General features: G+C 34.4%; 1 long non-coding RNA gene across 1 annotated transcript; it reads right to left on the bottom strand.

Moving 5' to 3' along the window:
- Nucleotides 1-3396: 3396 nt before the first annotated feature.
- On the bottom strand, nt 3397-7835 carry LOC137976675 (uncharacterized). Its single transcript, XR_011117786.1, has 4 exons — nt 7797-7835; nt 6910-6983; nt 4884-4986; nt 3397-3847 (listed from the first exon to the last, which is right to left on the bottom strand). It is a non-coding gene; the product is annotated as an uncharacterized lncRNA (long non-coding RNA).
- Nucleotides 7836-13252: the final 5417 nt, after the last annotated feature.

The raw sequence follows: 13252 nt of genomic DNA, 5'->3' as shown, positions 1-13252 counted from the left end.
TGAAGTTTTTTCAGTTGCAACTTTTTCATATGCAACTTTTTCATATGCTTCTTTTGGAGTATTATTTTCGCGTCAAATAAGTGATTATCCATTAGTGCTTGGAAATTCATAAATGCAAAAATGTGAGCAGTTTAATGTGATATCTTTTGGAGTTTTATAATATGATTGACTCAAATAAATAACACTGCAATTTTTATGTCTTCCACGTATGAAATAATCAATCATTGTCTTTTGGTTTTTCTCACAAACAAAATCATCAAATATAACAAGCTTTTGATTATCATCTGTTAATTCAGATACTGGAATAATTTGGTCGTTACTTGCTTCAATTATATCATCACCAACGTCATTACTTATTGGTTCAAATATGTTCAATAAAATGTTGATATTTTGGCTGTTCTAAGTTTTTAGCACACAAATAGATTTTGTCATAATAAAGTTTGTTTTGCCCGAACTGCTTGGGCCACAAATAAGCATTCTAAAGCATTTATTTGGCATAAAATCATAAAACTATTTATAATTACTAACATTATCATCAACAGAATCGTAATTTGGTATTCTCATTTATATCATATGGGTATATTGTTTCATAACATGACGTTCAACCCCATCTACAACACAGTTAATACCATGCAAAATACTATTTTTATATACAATTTTCCATTTTTATGTAACCAAATAATATAACAAATGAGTTTACTTAAGTGGAAAGAACTTGCAATGAATCTAAATGAGCAGATAAAATTAATACCATAAGAAATGCTAATATACAGCATGATTTGGATCAAAAAACAAGTCAAGCATCTTTTTCAAAGGTGTTTCCACTAATAACAAAAAGACTGGATGATGTTATGACCAATAATTTAAGATTGCCTTCAATAAAAAGATGAGCATTAAAAAAAAGGTGAAGTGCCAAATTATGGCATTGATATTGAAGATGAAGTTCCAGAGTTGAATCTTGGTAATTTATTTGATGAAACTGTTTTGCCTCAGCAAGAAAAACAATTAGCTCCAAAACCACCAACTTGTGAAGAATCATTAAAAGATATATTGGAGGGTAAAAAAAATTAGTATTGATCCTCAATATTTTCCTGAAACACAAGATCTTCCTCCTGAATATGAAGAAGAAGACAAACCTGATTATGCATTAGATGATGAAGATATTGAAAATGAAATATTAGACGAACTTGAACGAAAAAAAGGTGGGAATGTAATATTTTACAAAGATCCAAAACATCTTCTAAAAAATTGGAATTGATTAGTGGTGAAATTTTAGCTGGCAATACAAGCATTGATATGCGTAATATGGTAGTTGCTATATTAGACACATTGCTAAAAACATCAACAATTAATAAATCACAACATAACAAACTGTATAAAACGTATTTCAAAATTTAATGTAACGATATTGTATATGGATAGAGAAATTGTATTATCAAGTTATTCTGTTAAAAAAATACCTTTTAATAAACCTGAAAATTGTGTTACAAAAATCACAAAATCAATAATTTTACCAAGTAATAATCAATATCAACTTGGTTTGAATAGGATCATTAATATGAGTTTTACTTGATTCAATATCAATCTATCATATAAAAATCAAACAATAGCATACACAGGGTGAAAACAAGCGTTTACGTATCTGTTTTTGTAACAGATTCCTTACGGAATCTTGAATTTCCGCTAACGGAAATTCAGATAACCGAAGCGGGAAACACGTGTGTACGTTACTTTTCCGCGACTGCGGCTTCGCGGAAACGCATTCCTTAAACTCGTGTATCCGCGAGGCTTCCGTGACCACGGAATTACTAAGAACCGTCATGTTTCCGTAACTCGTAAATACAAGGGACACACGATAATCCGCTGAATTTCTGCGGTTCGGAAACTTAACCTTAATTTTCAATCGGAGGGTTGGCTTTTCCTGGAGAAGCATTTAGTGGAAAGAGGCCTAGAAAGCGAGTTATAAGCCACTAACTTTGAAAGGGGCTTCCTTGTCATGATCGCGCGGTATTAAGCTCTACAATAACGCGTAGCTAAACCTCACATTACGTAAAAACAAGGTAAAACTTGGCAAACATCATTAGACCCACTGCATATGCACACTCAGTTCATTCAAGGTTATGCTTTATTATCAGGTTATCAAGAGGGCGTTTTATCAATGATGACAACAGCATATAATAAACTACTTTGATAAAATTGTAAAAATTCTAGTCATAATGAATTAAAAATTTCTTGACTTTACTTCCGAAATCTTTAAAAATTCTGATTCAATAGTATCTTATCTGAATTAAAAATTGATATGATCAGTATCATTTACTCTATTATCTTTCATTTTCTGTACATATAAATCTATATTACCAAAATATAATAAATAGCAATTTCATACAATAGTTAAATGTTCTATTTTTCGCACCTAACGGCTTGTCCAATTTCGAGAATGAAGAAATCACTCATACCTATTAATTTCAAATATTGCTCGAGATTTTTCGAATTTTGTTTACAATACACACTCTCTACTTAAGTTTTATCCAGGCTTGAGTTCATTTGTCTGTCCTATCATTTCTTTACTTTTTGCTTTAGACTTTGCTTATCGTTTACATTAAAAATAGCAAGACGATTCTTTTATCCAATTGTTTCGATTGTGCAAAGGATACTTAAAGTGATTACTGACATGTCTACACGCATTTGAGAGAGCACAGTGCAGAAGGGACATAAAATAATGCCTTAAACTGATGTGATTGTAACTGATATAACTTAGCAGCCTTACAACCTCTATTGGTTGGTTAACACGATGCCCAGTTATGGGAAATACATTTCTACTTCAATGGTCTTCCCCATAACTAAGTACTGTAGTCATCATTTTACTAAGATGATTGACCAACCAATGCATATATTAATATTCATCTGGACATATGAATCAAACAAAGGCTCAGCTCCCTTAACTTTAAGGGATATTTACACGATGACATCATAATATTTGAATACGAGTCACGGTATCAGAATCATTCTGACCTTGCTTTCCTCATGGTAATTAGCACTATTGTTGTTTTAACCCCATTAGGATTTGAAACTTGAATAAGTTAGGAAAAACAGAATTAATTGTGGTAATTCTAGTCAAATGATGCCTTCCTGCTAATGTCCCCTTCTTGCCAGACTTGACGTCAATTCATTGAAACCAAATATTACAATAATAAGAAATGGTCTAGAGTACAGAAAAAATGCTGCTGAGTTGACATCTGTACAGTGAACTGTAAAACTGGAAAAACCTATTCTTCTTGCATCTATGGCTACCACGCGAAACCACGTTTAAACCACGCTAAAGTTACTGTGCTGCAGCATAGCGACCATTACAAACACTGTTGCATACCTTGCCCTTACTCTGCTTCACTATGCCAGCAGATATTTGAGTTGAAAAAAAAATACAGTGTGTTGCAGAGTTAAAAGTACAATGAAATGAAAAAAAGAAAATAAATAATAACTAAGGAGACTTTTAACTCTAGGTCAATCGCCCAGCCCAGAAAGGGTAGGTTTGTGGCAGAGGTCTGCTTGACATATTTTGACCAGCCACTCTTGTGAATTTTGCTGCCGTTCTTTGTTGCCTCTTGCTCATACGAGCCTTGTAAGTGGCATCCAAGACTGCTTTAATATTGCGTAATTTGCTCCTTTCCCACTGTAGCGGTTTCACATCCCTTGCAGAGGGTCCACTTGTTTGTCCTCCATCTTCATCACTCTCCTCTGATGACATAAACTCAACAGCATTGTCTAGTTTTAGCAAATCTCTTGCTCTGTCCTTGTCCTGTGTGGAGAGTGCTGCTTTTTGCACAGTTTCTAGTCAATAATTCAATTTCTAAAAACCCAACAATAGATAACTATCAGATGAAACACTTGAACAAAATCATTTTCTTACTGTATACAACATGAACAGAAAAAAAAAACAGAGTAGCATGAACAACCTGTCTTAAAATACCACAGAAGGGATTGGTTGCACTACCATGCGATGGACAATTGATTATAAGATACTTATATACATTTTGTATAAATGGATAGTGCATTTCCATTATTTTACTCATTGTCACCAATGCAAGACCAAAGCAATTAAAGACCACCTTTGCCATGCAAATCCACTTATGTCCAGAATTGACCCTAATGAAATGCACGTCGAATTTTGACTTCCAACACGAAATTTCCCGTTAAGTAAAAGCATTTTCTATCTTTTTAAGATAAAAGTTAGGGTTAGCGTCATTTTAAGGTTAGGGTAACTACTGCTGTGTATCTTTATTTGAAGATAAGAGTATAGGGGACACTTTATGATGTTAATTGTCTGTAGTCTTAGACTTGAGTGGTGTTGAAGTTGGGGCGAAGACCAAGGAGACGCTTCATGAGGTTTAATGAAATCGGTGTGCATCTAATTAAACAATCCTGGACATATCAATCCTGGGTCAATCCTGGACATATCTGTGCAAGCCATTTGTCTTCTCATGATCATTATTTCAATTACAGACACACTATATTGCCCTTGTTGCTATCAATAGAAATTACATCAACTGATTTGCCAACACCAATTATTCTACATGTACATGGCACACACCATTGTCAAAAAAAGGTACAGAACCATGATACAATGTACCATGACTTCTAAGAGATGTAACAGTGGGGAAGGGGAAGATAAGAAAATAACATCCTTTTTACATTGCCAAAAGAATGGAGGCAATAATTGGTGTGAAGAGGTGGTTTTACTCGCAATTCATGTGCTCTTTTGTATTCTAAGGAAGGGCAGTTTGACAGACTATTGCCTTCTGTTTTGTTATACCGGACTGACATAGGATTTACAATACCCTGGAGAGGTACTGCACAAAAATGCAATGTGTTAATATGAACTGTACCTTTTATCTCTGCCTTGACCCATTTTTCCTTTCCAAAAATTAATTTCCTCTGATTTCTTTGACAATAATTTCCTCAATCTTCTTGTTCCCTTCATGGTCATATCTCAAGGGTTTAAGACAATGCAAATCAAATGATTAAATTAAAATGAACATGAAGGTAAGGTAATTTCCACCTAGGTGGCATCCCTTAGCTAGAGGGTGTAATCATTGGAAGTACCATTTGGATATGAAGTACATGCATGTACAGTGTAACATGCTTTGTAAGATGTAGAATTATGCTTGCTAGAAGTAGAGAATCATTATATTAAACCAAGGTCATGAAATCATATTTTCAAAATGATATTTTAACACAATTGACCAAATTGCTATTTTAACTCTCAAAGAGGGATTAACAGCTCTTGCACTACTCTAACTCTGTCAATGAAAGCCAATTGTAAAGTCACAACTCTCTTTGAAATTCAGTAGCAGATAAAACCTTAAATTGCATAATCTCAGCAATGTAACATCATGCTTTCAAAATAAAATTTTGACATCATTGACAAAAGTGCAGCCACTTTGTCCACTCAAAGATGGATAAAAAGCTTTGGCACAGCCCACTCAGAGATGGGCAGCCTGACTTTTGTCCATGAAAGTCAATTACTGTTAAGTCAAACCTCTCTTGGAAACTCAGTTGGCAATATAATTGGCATATCCCAACCTCAATGAAATCATATGTGCAAAATGAAATTTGGACGTCATTGACAAAAGTGCCATTTTGTCCACTCAAAGATGGATAAAAAGCTTTGGCACAGCCCACTCAGAGATGGGCAGCCTGACTTTTGTCAATGAAAGCCAATTATTGTTAAGTCAAACCTCTCTTGGGAACTCAGTTGACAATATAATTGGCATAACCTAACCTCAATGAAATCATACTTTTAAAATAAAATTTTGACATCATTGACAAAAGTGCCATTTTGTCCACTCAAAGATGGATAAAAAGCTTTGGCACAGCCCACTCAGAGATGGGCGGCCTGACTTTTGTCAATGAAAGCCAATTATTGTTAAGTCACAACTCTCTTTGAAACTCAGTGAGCAATATACATGTAATTTGCATTTTTTATAACCTAACCACAACAAAATCATAATGTTCAAAATGAAATTTGGACGTCATTGACAAAAGTGCCATTTTGTCCACTGAAAGATGGATAAACAGCTTTGGCACAGCCCACTCCAAGATGGGCAGCCTGACTTTTGTCAATGAAAGCCAGTTATTGTTAAGTCAAACCTCTCTTGGAAACTCAGTTGACAATATAATTGGCATAACCTAACCTCAATGAAATCATACTTTTAAAATAAAAAATTTTGACATCATTGACAAAAGTGCCATTTTGTCCACTCAAAGATGGATAAACAGCTTTGGCACAGCCCACTCAGAGATGGGCAGCCTGACTTTTGTCAATGAAAGCCAATTGTTAAGTCACAACTCTCTTTGAAACTCTCTATATTTGTACAATTTGCATGACCCTAATGAATAAATTCATGGGATATTGAAAATTGTACAGCATTGACGAAAGTGTTATTTTGTTGTCTGGGAGATATATTATGCAGCTTTAGCACAGCCCACCCAAAGAAATTTGGGACTACATATACCACAATGAGAGAGAGAGAGGTGTATTTAATTACAGTAATTTCCAATACAGTTGACTCCTCATACAAGAATAATTATTATCATCCGGAAGTGGTCAGGCAAAAAAAAAAAGGGAAAGAAAAACCAAAAAAGAAAGAGGATAAAGTTTGGATACCTAGGTTCTGAACTTGGTTAAATTTTAGTGAACATTAATTTTTGGACAGCAGAGAATTCCACTAACAATAGTCCAGGACAGCTGTATGTGACATAGTTGAGTTAGAAATTGGTACAAATGAGTATTCATGTTTGCATCGGCTTCTGCAAGATGGTGAACATTGGTTCCCACCACGGTTTATTTCTGAAAGATTACTGTATTTGTGATTTTGTATAGCATAGACAAGGGAGCATCTATTTACCAACCTGGCACTTGTCAGAAAGCCTGCAAAATCCTCCCTCTGTTTCCTCAATTCTCTGTAGGTCTTTCTGACAGCGTCCTTTTATATAAACGCAAAAAGAAAATCACCATGGTTGGCTTTCTCGAGATGTCAGTCATTTTAAGTGACACAGGACAATGTCCACCATACCTTTAAGTGAATGAGAGGTGCACAAGTCCCATAGATTCTAACCACTTTTGAAGGAAAATAGGGAGTGTTTTTTAGGTTCAAAGGCACGAGCCTCGAGGGAGGAATGGGAGAATGCCGCCCAGGAAATTTTGCAAAACTAGTTTCTCCTAAGTGGCATCTCCTGCATTAGCATGGGAGCAAGCTCTCTTGCGGGGTGGATGGCTCACCCCCCAAGAGAGCTTGCTCGCAGGCTACTCCTGCATTGAACATCGTTTTTATCACACATCCTTTTGCATGAACTTAATATTCAGTATGGAGCTATTTCCTTGCCAGGGAATAAAAAATCCCTGATGAAGTGAGCCTCTGTCGCACGAAACGCGTAGGAGAATAAAAAGAGTCATACAAGTACTTGTTCGCAGAAATGCTACAAACTGGCTTAAAGGAACACACGTAACTCTAAACCTCAACATATAAACTTTGCCGCTAAAGCACTAAGGTGATATCTTCGTTCACAATTCTTATGAAAATACATTAATTTCACAATCGCTGTAACTCTTACTCGGCAAGATTTTTCTCGGTACAGTACTGTAATCATAATGTAACAATAAAAGTTCTTGGTAAAACTCATATATTGATTACAACGCATGCAATAACAAGTTTTGAACGAAGGACTCTTTGGAGTTCACTTAATTTGACCGAGACTGAAAACAATAAGATTGCAGCAAACTACAATTCAGTACTTACGGAACAACTTGGATCAACCGACGTCGACGAGCGCTGTTTGAAACTGAAGGGACTCTTCTTCGCTTTTGATTTGCACATTGCGTCCAAACGATCGTTAAGCTTTTGGTTAACGGACCTCTGTTCAGCCAGCTCTTTCAAAACGGCTTCCATGGGACTTGGGGTCACTTTTTTGCTGTACTTGAGCATTGCTAGTACTTGGGCAACCTTCACGTGAAACCATTTTATCTTTTGCCGAAATCGAAGGACTTCAAGAGAACGACCAAAGAGCGAAACAGCAAGATTCAAAAGGCGCGCAATTATAATTGACCTCGGTTCAAAAACGAGGCAATCATGCGCGGTAAGGACAAAATGGGAGACGGTTTCAAAGGTCGATAAACTGATCTTCATGTCGAAGAGTGAATGTGGAAGTTACAGTTTAAGCGAAGCAATATTGGTGTTCTTCAGATAGCGTTTCGAGAAGATTGTGTCATTTTCATTTCGCGATTCATTGCCATAAATAGGAAGCATCAGAACATTGACAGTATAATCGTGTGTCCTCTTTATTTACTCCGATATATCTTTTTGCGGCCCAGTATTACTCCGTCTGTATATTTGTATTTCAATTGAAACTTGGATAGGTATTTGCGAGGCTTGTAGAAGGCTGCAAGTATTACAAATGATTTCATTCTCGGTAACCCCTGGGGAGGCCAGCCAGGACGGGACGCCGGACCTTTGCCAGTCCTCATAATGCTAGTGATTCCTTCGTCCGGTTTTGACTAACTGCCCCTGGGTCTCCGATGTCAAAGATTTTTAAAACAAAGAACAAGGAGACACTATAAAGTATAACTATATTATACCTTGTTGAAAATGTTAATGCTTGTAACTGACTTGTAATATATACGTGTGGGTGGTTTTTTAGGACGTTTTGGCTAATGTTTCGGTTAATTCTTAAGCCTTCATAAGTAGGGTTGATATTTTAACGCGTGATTTAAAATAACGTTGCGCGAGCGGTATACGCGACCCTTTACATTTGAGGGTCATTGACTAGGAAGATGGGAGTAATTTTATCATATCATATACCCCTAGGCGTCTCGTGGATTTGCTTCAAAGGCTTTTTCTCACTTACAAGCTTGATAGCAAAATTTTTAAACTCAGTGAGGTTATTTCTGAATCGAATTTAATTTTGCGAGTCTTGGAGGTATTTTGGGTGTTTCTGGTCTTGAAACATGTTCAAGATCACTTTTTTAGAATAAGTAAACCCCTGATTAAGAAAGGAATAAATGCTTAAGGTTCTTAAGAAACTGTGATGCTGCGTCGTTGACCTTTAGAGCGTTTTCCCTTATCAACTCGTTTGATAAGCTAAATTTTCGTAGGTCCACAAAGAGGTTTTCGGATCCTAAGAGGTTTTGGGGTTTTGGGCGGAGTTCCAAACATGGCTGGTGTAATCCTGTAAGTACTAATAAAACTTATCGGTTGTCCTAATATTTAGCGCTTTCCTTGCTTCCAACTATACCGTGATTAAGTGAGATGTATGATGCTGTATGAAGTTTTTCATCCGTAGCCTTCATTTGGTTCCCTTCGTTTTCGGAAGATATTTATAAAACAGGCCGTATGTATGCACCATGTATATATATTTATCTTTCCCGAGAATTTCCGAGGTTGTCCAGGCTTCTTTTGATGAAAAATTGATGTATTTGCATGATGCAAAATAATTGTCCAGGTATTGTTTAGAGCGCAAATTCAGTAGTAAACATGTACGCTGAATTGGCGCCATTTCATTTTGCCGAAAGAGGAAAAGCCCCTTGGAAAAAAATCTCGATTCTCTGAGCGAATCCGTTTTGCGGAAACACGAATGAAACACCCGTACGCGTTTCAGTCAGCGGAAATGCTGCGGAAACGCGAAACATTATGATCGTTTTTCTCTATCGAGTTTCCCGTTGTATCCGCCCTGCGGAAACATAACGGAAAGTTGATGTATCGTGTTTCCGTCATTTTTCCGAATTTCGGAAACGCCTTATTTCACCCTGTGATATAGCATCAATAATGGATCAAACTTTATTAATCTCACGTTTCCACCTGGTGTATGGAAGTATAATGATTTTGATAGCTATCTCAAACCATTAATAAAGAAAGACGGTATTTCTTTGACATTTAATTCAACAACATTCAGAGTTACAGTTGTATTGCCAACTCAAGTCAGATTTGATTTAACAAGATCACATTTTAACGATCTTAATGGTTTTGACAAAAAATATTAACAAATGGAACATATATTGGTTCTAGAGTCCCTAATTTATCTCAAGATACTGATGCTTTAAATATCCATTGTGACCTCATTAATGATTCATTATTGGACGGACAAGATACTGATATTATTTACAGTTTTAGCACTAGCGTTTTCCAACCTAGCTATTCTTTCACATTAGAACCGCGAAAAATAACATTTAATCCTATAAATAAAACAACAATATCATCAATAAAAATTTGGGTAACTGATGGAAAACGAAGATTACTTGACTTAAATGGAGCAGATGTATCATATTCATTGATTTTAAAAATATCAGAATAATATAACATAACAATACAATGAAACCATACGAATTTTCAAGATTTTACTATCCACGACTTGGTAAATTTGTGTATAGACACAAAGGATCTGGTGTAATTATTGATAACCTTTTTAAACCTATGAAAGCTATTGCATCTTCACTTTTCAAAAAGGTAGCTAAGCCTATGGCAAAAAAAGCATTGGAATCAGGAGTACCACATGCTGGTGATAGAATTGGTAAAAAAGTAGCTGAAAAATCTGGTGATTTAATAATGAAACAGCTTTCTAAAATGAAAAGAATGCCAATTCAACGTATTCAAATTCAACCTATGTCATAACAAGAAGACACTAATATGATCTTGAATAGGTTAATTTCAGGTAGTGGTATCAAAAAAAGACATTAAAAAATTATGTAATATAATAGTATAATAATGGTATTTAGAACTAGTGAATATTTACAACGCAACGAGTATGTTCGTTTAGATGATGATGATTAGATGATGTTATTAGAGCACCTGGAAATAATCAACACCAAGAAAAGAATAGTTACAAATTTACAATAAATGATCGTAGTTCATTTTTTGATTGGTATAATGGGTATTTTAAAGTCAGTTTTCAGCTTCAAAAATTAGTAAATGGGGCTGGTTATTCTAATGCTGATAGAATAACAGTCATTAATGGCGCTCATAGCCTCAAAAAGCATATCATGATAAAATCAGCTGGCAAAATTATTTATGACACTGATAATCTTCATAATGTAACTTTTGTGAAAAATCTTCTTGAATATTCAGATGATTTTTCAAGAAGTGTGGGTAAAAATAGTTTATGGTACCTTGATACAAATAATACAACAGCTGCTAACATAAATGGTTTTGAGTCTCGCAGATTACTCACAAAGGCTCATAATGATGACGGAACAGGAGGAGTAAAAAATATTAATATAATCATTCCTCTGAACCGTTACAGCTTTTTTGAAGAATTAAAAGGTAAAATGCTAGTATGAAATAAAAACTAGCGCTAAGAAGTTTCGACCTCTCTGAGGTCATTTTCAAGTGAGTAAGTTTTCTAAATTTTCCAAATTAGCATAAATATGTTGAAACAAGTTAAAAAACGATAAAAATGTGGCGAACGCTAAAATGTGATACAATATGTAAAAAAAGTGTTAAAAATATATACAATGGAAAAGACATGGAGCCAGAAGACATCACACAGAGTTTTCGAATCTTAAGAGAGTGTCAGAACAAATTCGACTGCCTAATTTTTGACATGTTTTTTATCAAAGAACTGAAACCAACGCTAAACAAACAGTGCGATTCAATTGACGCCAAACTATTTGTTTAGAACAATTCTTGCCACGATTATTTTATTCTTTTATTCTTTTCCACTGTATATATTTTTAACACTTTTTACATATTGTATCACATTTTAGCGTTTGCCATATTTTTATCGTTTTTTAACTTGTTTCAAAATATTTATGCTAATTTGGAAAATTTAGAAAACTTAATCACTTGAAAATGACCTCGGAGAGGTCGAAACGTTGTGACTTCTTAGGGCTAGTTTTTATTTCAAAGTCGATTTCTAAGAAACTACTTATTAAAATGCTAGTTCCCATGCAAATACAATTTAATATTACTTTAAATGAAGAAAACGAATTGATTCACATGGCTAATGGTACTGATGAAGGAAGAGTTGTTCTTGATAAATATGAACTTTGGTTACCAAAATTAATTCCAAAAGATATTCGAATATGGAAATAGTACGTTTTATCCCGAATTAGAGTATGATAAAAGATTACTATTAGGAAAAAACAGCCCATTCAACAATATTCCAATTTTTGGAGAAATATTATAAAACAAAAATTTCATAAAAATATCCCATTAACCAATAACGATCTCTTAAATTGGTCTGAATATTTAAATATGCTAATAAATGATGTGCTATCAAGAAGTAAAAAATTCTCCTCATAATCATAAAAAAGCATTATTTATTTACAATCTTGAACCATCATATATGAGTGGAAGTCATTGGGTTAGTACTTATGTTAATAATGGTATCATTAATTATTTCGATTCGTTTGGCATGCCAACATTTCAAGAAATTTTAAACCATGCAAAAAAAAACCTAACATTATTACACCAAAACAATCAAATAAAAAATGTAATGACAACTACATGTAGTTATTTTTGCTTGTATTTTTTAAATGAAATGAACAAAGGTAATTCATATTATGATCTGTTGAAAGTTTTCGACATACATGATACAAAATACAATGAAAAATGTATTGAACAGTATTTTAAAAATATGTAATTTATATATATAATGGTAAAATCATATTGCGTGAAACAAAGAAAACAGACTGAATGCGTAGAACCATCTGGTTATAAAACATCTAAAATGGTTTCTTTGTTCTTTTGTACTTGTGCTGAATGTGGCATTAAAAAGACTCGATTTGTTAAAAATCAGGGAAACTAAATAGCCTGTTAGAGAGTGCAGGCAATGGGATTATGTCAGATTTAGGTAATGTTGGAGCTGAATTGCTTTTAACAAAAGGTATCCCTTATCTTGGTAAAAAAAGTCTTGAAATGGCCAGATAATATGGATCAGAAGCATTAAGAACTCCTGCTTTACAAAAAAAAAGCCATTGATTATGCTTTGAATACGCTTAATCCAGCAATTCAATATGTTGGATCACAAGCTTTACATCAATTGTCCAAAAAAAAAAATAGACCAAAGAAAAAATATAAAACAAACAGAAAAGATTTAGATGGAAGTGGTTTTGCTTTACATAAAGCTATTGGTAAATTACCAAGACCTCAATCAGGATTTACTTTTCCTGGTCATAAATATACTGGACCATATCATCCATTAGAACAACAGCTTAAATATGATCCAAAAACAGGAGAAATATTGGAAATATATGATCAACCGA

The sequence above is a fragment of the Montipora foliosa genome, chromosome 1, assembly GCF_036669935.1.
Source record: "Montipora foliosa isolate CH-2021 chromosome 1, ASM3666993v2, whole genome shotgun sequence".
Taxonomy (NCBI): domain Eukaryota; kingdom Metazoa; phylum Cnidaria; class Anthozoa; order Scleractinia; family Acroporidae; genus Montipora; species Montipora foliosa.
The sequence above is the reverse complement of the archived record's forward strand: the minus strand, read 5'-3'. Positions and strand labels throughout refer to the sequence as shown.